The sequence below is a fragment of the Triticum aestivum genome, chromosome 5D, assembly GCF_018294505.1.
Source record: "Triticum aestivum cultivar Chinese Spring chromosome 5D, IWGSC CS RefSeq v2.1, whole genome shotgun sequence".
Classification (NCBI taxonomy): Eukaryota; Viridiplantae; Streptophyta; class Magnoliopsida; order Poales; family Poaceae; genus Triticum; species Triticum aestivum.
This window is the reverse complement of record NC_057808.1, coordinates 8,477,558-8,484,695: the sequence shown is the minus strand read 5'-3', so window position 1 is coordinate 8,484,695 and position 7,138 is coordinate 8,477,558. Positions and strand designations below refer to the sequence as shown.

The 7,138-nt window shown below is 43.9% G+C and overlaps 1 long non-coding RNA gene across 7 annotated transcripts; it reads left to right on the top strand.

Moving 5' to 3' along the window:
• Positions 1-1,909: 1,909 nt before the first annotated feature.
• Positions 1,910-6,177, top strand: LOC123119088 (uncharacterized). 7 transcript variants are annotated; one of them, XR_006458423.1, is made up of 8 exons: positions 1,910-2,253; positions 2,635-2,894; positions 2,970-3,162; positions 3,880-3,998; positions 4,095-4,175; positions 4,719-4,811; positions 4,971-5,170; positions 5,977-6,177. It is a non-coding gene; the product is annotated as an uncharacterized lncRNA (long non-coding RNA). The 7 variants fall into 7 exon arrangements; XR_006458426.1 differs by having other exon boundaries at positions 2,635-2,679; positions 2,773-2,894; positions 2,970-4,175; XR_006458422.1 differs by having other exon boundaries at positions 3,880-4,175.
• The last annotated feature ends 961 nt before the right edge of the window (positions 6,178-7,138 follow it).

Genomic DNA, 7,138 nt, shown 5'->3' with positions numbered 1-7,138 from the left:
GTGACCGTGTAGGGATTGACAACCCCTTATCGCGTTGGTTGCGAGGATTTATTTGTTTGTGTAGGTGCGAGGGACTCGTGCGTGGCCTCCTACTGGATTGATACCTTGGTTCTCAAAAGCTGAGGGAAATACTTACGCTACTTTGCTGCATCACCCTTTCCTCTTCAAGGGAAAACCAACGCAGTGCTCAAGAGGTAGCAATGCAGGCTGACAATGACCGCACATTCATGACCATCACGAAAGACGGCGGCTTCATCCACGCTTCGGTCCCTGAGTCAAGTCGAAAGTAGTGATGCTATGTAGTTCTGAAATATCGATTAGCTCATGTTGTAATTAAACTTTAATGAACTTGTATGTCTCTTTGGTTTGGGCAGTCGTTCAACTTATATGTAATCGATGCTATTTATTAGTAGGACCATGAATCGTGCTATTAATGTGTTGATTTTCTCTTCCGATCCTTTTGTTGCATACTTATATATTGCTTATGTATTGTCTGTGAATTGCTACTAACGTTTTTGTTTGTCTAGTGCATAGAGATGTCGTCGTATGTCGTGCACAAGGGTAAGGTTTCCGGAGTCTACGACGACTGGGAGGAGTGTCGGAGACAGGTTCACCGTTTTAGCGGTAACAGTTACAAAGGGTACACCACTAGGGCGGAGGCGGAAGCTAGATACGCGCGCTATCTAGCGGGAGAGAGGAGGGAGCAGAGGAGGAACCGGATGAAGACCAGTTTCATCGCGATGATGCTCATCGTCACCGCAGCTCTCTTCTATGTGATGGTAGTTTAGATGATCGATATCGACTTTGTAATGTGACGACAAACTCGGCTAATATATATGATGAACTTTGCTAATGTCTCGAGACCTAAACTTGGCTAATGTTTGAACTTTGTTCGCTATTTCGAATTTGGAGACTAATATGATGAATTCTATTGTGTGATGTTTATATTCTGTGCTGTGTAATGTGTATTTTGTAACCTGTGCAAATACCAGATATTTTGTAACCTGTGCAAATATCAGAAAATCAAAAAAAAATCCTAATATTCATAGTAGTGGTGCACCATATTGAGCACTAGTGGTGCACAAGGGCTAAATACCAGTGACGCATTATGGGGCACAGTAATGGCGCACTTGGGGGCATACGTGAAGGTAAATATAGCCCTCTAGGAGGCATAGTAATGGCGCACCGTTGGACATAGTAATGGCGCACTGCCTGGTGCGCCACTATTGTCTGGTATACTAATGGCGCACCCCCTGATGCGCCATTAGTACTTATTACTAGTGGCGTGATGATAGTGACGCACCTATAGTGCGTCATTAATGGCCAAAATAGATGCGCCACTAACAGGCCTTTTCCTAGTAGTGACTAGTTTCAAGCTAAATGAGACAATAAAAATATATAATCTATGATTATGATTCTAACTACATAAGGCACACATGACATAAGAAAGCACCCAAAAAAATATTGTTCCAATCAAAATAATGATAATATAAATTTCTGGAGTAGTTTGACTTATTTTCTCACAATATAGCTGACTGCGTACCATATGAAGGCCTAAATTTTTTCTACACTTAATTAAGCTTCGCATGGATGTCAATAAATTATAATGTTTTCATTCAATATATGCCATGATCATTTAATAGAATGACATTTGGAGCGAGCTAGTATTGGCTTAAAATCAACTCATTTCTCAATCGAGCTACATACAGTGTTTGTATTCATCTCTTTTTTTCCGAGCCGAGTCAAAAGAAAAATGAGTTGATCTCGAACAGCTCAAGTGTCTCGAGCTTTTCTTGCGGCCTACATACATGATGGTCTCTTATACTACTACAAGAGAGAAATAGACAGTATATGGGCCTGTATATGCTCAGCCCATTACTTCTCTCAAGTCGAAAAGCCCATTCACAAAACCATCTACTCCATTCTCCTCCTCCGGCGCCGCCCCCTACCTCCGGCCTCCGCGCCACCACCCACCCCACCCACTCTCCGCTAGCGCACCGACCTCCGCCACCCTCTTCTGTACCGGCCGCGTTGCGCTGCAGCCGTCGGACCGGACGGAGGAGGTCGTCGCCCCCGAGGCCCCGACCATCCTGCCTCTGCGCGGTTGAAGGCCTTCTTCAAGCTCGCCGTCCGACCACCCTCTGCCCCGTTCAAGGTCGCCTCCAACTCCCTTACTCTGCCCCGTTCAAGGTCGCGCTCAAGCTCTCCTCTAGCTCCCCTCCGCCCCCAGCTCGCCGCCGAGCTAGTGCAAAGGTGATAACTCGCTGCCGCTGTATATATGTATGTATGGTGATGTGCATGCTGTCACAATTCGCATCATAACATTGCAGTTCCTTCTGGTATCATTTGATTTAGCACCATAATTCGTCTTGTTTGCTGCATGCTGTAGTATTAACAGTAGTTTGTTTTCCAAAAAATAATGAGAGTTCAACTGAATTCCTGTTCCCCGCATTAGATTCGTGACTGATACTACTCTGTGCAATTACTGTAAATGCGTCCATGGTTCCGTTGAAATACACCAGTAGTGTATGAATGGAATCACATTTTCTCCAAAACTGCTTGATTGTGCTGCTGTTGTTATGTTCGCTGCTTGTGTAGTTCTCTGAAGATTGCGTCTGTCTGCCCTTCGTGCAGCACAATCAGAGAATGGCTTGGGGTCAGCTTGCTAGAAGACCCGCAGTAGGGCTTCTGTCTCGTGCTCAACAACTAGCTGCTCAACGGTATACTTGTGCAACGATCCAAACTCATCCGTTGAGCGATCATGTTTTCTAGGAGGTTTAGCACTGCGGTGCCTGCTTCAGAGCAAATGAACCTTGTTAAGAAACTGCGAGAAAGAACGTGTGCTCCGATCAAAGATGTCAAGGCTTCGCTAGTTTGTTGCGACTGGGATATTGGTTAGCTCTTCTTCATCATTCTTTTTACGCACAACTTGGTTCACACATTTGTTTATGTCCTCTGTTCCTATCCAGGTTTGTTGATTTCTTTCTGAGACTGCACAGAAGGATCTGGGGAAGAGAGGGGTGATTCTTGCTGCCAAAAAATCGTCACGGACTGCTGCCGAAGGTTTGCTTGCTATGGCAGGAGATGATAAAAGGGTTGCTATGGTTGAGCTAAATTGTGAGACCGACTTCATGGCAAGAAATGATGTTTTCCAGTATCCAGGTGGTTTAATTCCAGCGACATCATTTGTATTATATCTTATAAATTCTGTTAAACGGTGTTATTGCGCTAGAGGCAATTATTTTAGATTCATATCCTCAACATAAGTTTTTTTTTTTGAGAAACACAACATAAGTATATAGAAATTAGCAAAACGGTTTTGTTGCTATTTGGCATAGGCAAGCATTATTTCTTCACTACTTGAAGAGTATGAACTCACAATTTTTGAGAAAAAGGGTCAGTTCTAAAGTAATCACTTCTCTTTCTTGTAATGGTTGTCTTCTAGGGCAGCATGTTGTTTCTATCGTTTGTTTGTGCACTTGTTATGAATGTTTCTCCACGCCTCATTTTTAGTTTTGTGTTCAACTTGTCAGAATCATTGCTAGTTTTTCAATATATTGATTGTTATCCCCTGATTTTCCAAATCTTGCTTATTGATGTTTTTCAGTTTTTGCGGTAAATTATTGTTTTTTCTTCAAGGAACTTTTGGGCATCTCTTTTGCATTTCTGACCCTTCTTGCTTGGATGTGCTTCACGTAATATGTTGTGTATTTAAGCATGTGCACATGTTGTTTCGGTTGTGACCTTATGGTATGTCAAACATACATAGAAATGCCAACTTCAAACTCTTGTTTAATTGTATTCTACAAGTTGTCTGTTCATGCCATTTTAATTTCTAGGAAGTTAATAACTTTTGGTATTGTATTGGGCACTCACCAGAGTATACTTAGGCGATGTTCGGTGTCACTCCGCTCCACAACTTTGGGAGCGGAGTTGGCGGAGCTACAGTTCAAAATGGCAGAGTTGCAGTTTCCCCGCTCTGCAGATTCCGGGAGCGGGTGATTACCGAACAGGGCCTTAATTAAATGCATCTTTCTTTAACAGGTGCATTTTGATAACTTCCTTTTTTCTTGCAAATTTCATTTGCCATGCAGGCTTCATCCTTGGCAAAGATGGCTCTGTCAGCTCAGGATCCCGGGAAATCAGTTTTCCCTTTTGCTCCTGCATATTTGGAGGTGCGACATCTATTGTTTTTCTCTTGTTCCTTTTCTGAGCAGTTCCAGTACACGACATATCGCGTATATGAGTATATCTACCAGTGGTGGGTTTGGATTCGATGTTTATGAACTCTGAAGCATTGGTTTTGAAATAGATGGAATTCCATATTGACTGATATTCAATTTAACCAAGCTTTGTGATCAAACTTGTTTATATATAGTATTATGTCACGACTTAATACGATCTAAGCTTTTGGACAAGCAACATCCATGTGAATGGAAACAAAATTACTTTTGGGTTTTTTGGTTGGACTTCCAATTTTGCTTCTGTTGCGTTAGTTTTGGAAAAATTAGATACCTGTTTCTCAATTGTAGTGCCATGTAGTCCCTGGGTCTCTTTGACATGGGCAGGAAATTTATCACGCTAAAATTTTAGGTGAATAATATCTGATGATAAACTGAAGTGCCTACAATACGGATGAGCTTATCAAATGTTTCTCTCCTTTTTGTTCTCTTTTTTTCTACTGTGGGAAACTACTACATTTCTACCAACCTTTGCAGAACATGAGTATTAACCTAGATCATCCTAAACCCAGTGGTGAAACAACTGTTCGGGATGCTATTACGGAAGTTGCTGACATGGTTATGGAGAACGTAAGACTCAGAAGAGGTTTCATGCTGTACACAACTGCACATGGTCTTGTTTCATCTTATCTGCATATCTATCAAGATTGCATGTTTTGTCATTCTTCATTGCTTTTAGCAAACGGTGCATTTGCGCTTTCACTTAGTTGATGCATTTTCTTGCTTCAGGTCTGAGTCGCGTTGCTGGATTGGTCACTTTAGAAGCAGAAGATAGCAGTGCTCCCCTTGACGCTCTCGAGAGAGTTGGGTCGTCTGTCCCAATGCATATTGTTGCAGCAAGGTGCAAGGCCATTATTCTTATCAAAAGAAGTAGAGAACTTGTTTCTGCTGCAGCTGTGGAAAATGAACGTGATGGGCTCTGAACTCAGGTACCTTATTCTGACATTGTCTAGAACTAGATGGATTTACAGTCATATACTCATATGTGCCCGAGTCGTTGTACATTCATCCACCATGACACAGGAAATAGACACACACTTGTATGCTAAACATGACCAGCACAGGTCATCAGTCCATGAGCTGGCTCTTACGTGATCTACTATCAATACAGAAGAAACAAAAATAATTTTAGAAGTTGGGAATGACTAAGAATAAATGAGACGCAAATGCTTGCAACGCTTTTTGGATTAAAAGAAAGAGGAAACATTTGCATCTGAGATGAGAAATATCAGGGGGAAGCAGCCTGATCATATCAAAATAGGGTGATTTCTGGATGTAGAGTAATATCAGACGGCTGTTGGTTTCAGTTTTAGAAGTCGCTTATTTCCCATTTGCTGACTACATTTTATAGAATTTCTTTTTCTGTATCTTCTAGAGACACAGGAAATAGACACACACTTGTATGCTAAACATGACCAGCACAGGTCATCAGTCCATGAGCTGGCTCTTACGTGATCTACTATCAATACAGAAGAAACAAAAATAATTTTAGAAGTTGGGAATGACTAAGAATAAATGAGACGCAAATGCTTGCAACGCTTTTTGGATTAAAAGAAAGAGGAAACATTTGCATCTGAGATGAGAAATATCAGGGGGAAGCAGCCTGATCATATCAAAATAGGGTGATTTCTGGATGTAGAGTAATATCAGACGGCTGTTGGTTTCAGTTTTAGAAGTCGCTTATTTCCCATTTGCTGACTACATTTTATAGAATTTCTTTTTCTGTATCTTCTAGAGACAGGGTCTATATCCATCCTTAATATGAGGCTGAGCTTGTGCATGCCAACAAGTTGCGTGACAAAGGACATGGCATGCTGTTGTGTAACATGCTAGGCTGAAAGATGAGGTAAACCCCAAATGGCCATAGAGAAAATGGTGGAAGGTCGATTGAGGAAGTATTTCAAAGAAGCTATGCTTTTGGAGCAAAAATACGAACATTAAGGCAAGCCAACAAACCTATTTCTTTGTCGATTGATTTATGGCTGCGAATTGTGATCTCTGATTGATAGCTTTTCTTGTTGGCATCATCCTTTTCAGACTCTGCTGGGTGATTTGTCAAAGGAGGTCGGTTGTAAAGTAACGATTGGCAACTTTGACAGAATGGAAGTTGGCGAAGGAATTGAGAGGTCTGATGTGCGTGTGCATATTTACGACTTGTTTCTTACATATCCTCCCTCGCCGCCGCTAGGGGGCGTCGGCGGTGGCGGGGCCTCTTTTACACTCGTTGGGGGCAACAGCGGCACGGACGCTGAGCTCACGGTGGAGCGGCACGGGTCTCTTGAAAACGAGCTCGTATCTCTGCATGGCTTCAGCCTCAGCTGAGTCGATGCCCAGTTTCTGCATGATGAGCTGTTATGCCCTGGCCACGGGATTCAAAGTTGTCGTTGTCTTTGACGCAAGCCTTCCTCTCTGGCGCGGGTTGGACACGGGCGAGCGGCGGCGCCTCGCCGCTCTTGGCTTTGTCGTCGCAGGGCGCGGTAGGAGGGCCGAGTCAGATCCATGGTGACATTAGCGACCAGCGACATCATTTGTATCTAGTATCGGCGGATGGGGGTGCTAACGACGTGAGTGGAGCAGGATGCTGACGTGCCGGCGGTGGGTCAAAGCCCAGGGCCGAGTCGTGTCCGTCGCGGAGACGGGTGGGTGCACTCAGTGTGTGGTGCCTCAGAGCCGGGGACCGTCAGTGGTTCTGGGGTTGATGCGCCAGAAGCCGCCAAAGTATCCAGCAGGGGGGACAGGTTCAGCCGCCCGGCACCGCAGTCCATGTTGCAGCTCGAGGGAGCAGGCCCGTGCATTGTCGCCGCTCTAGATGAATCATGGGGAGGGCAAGGCACAGGCTGCTCCCGCGGAAGGTGCACATCCTGGCTTGCCCGAAGCAGGGGTGCATGCACCGGTCC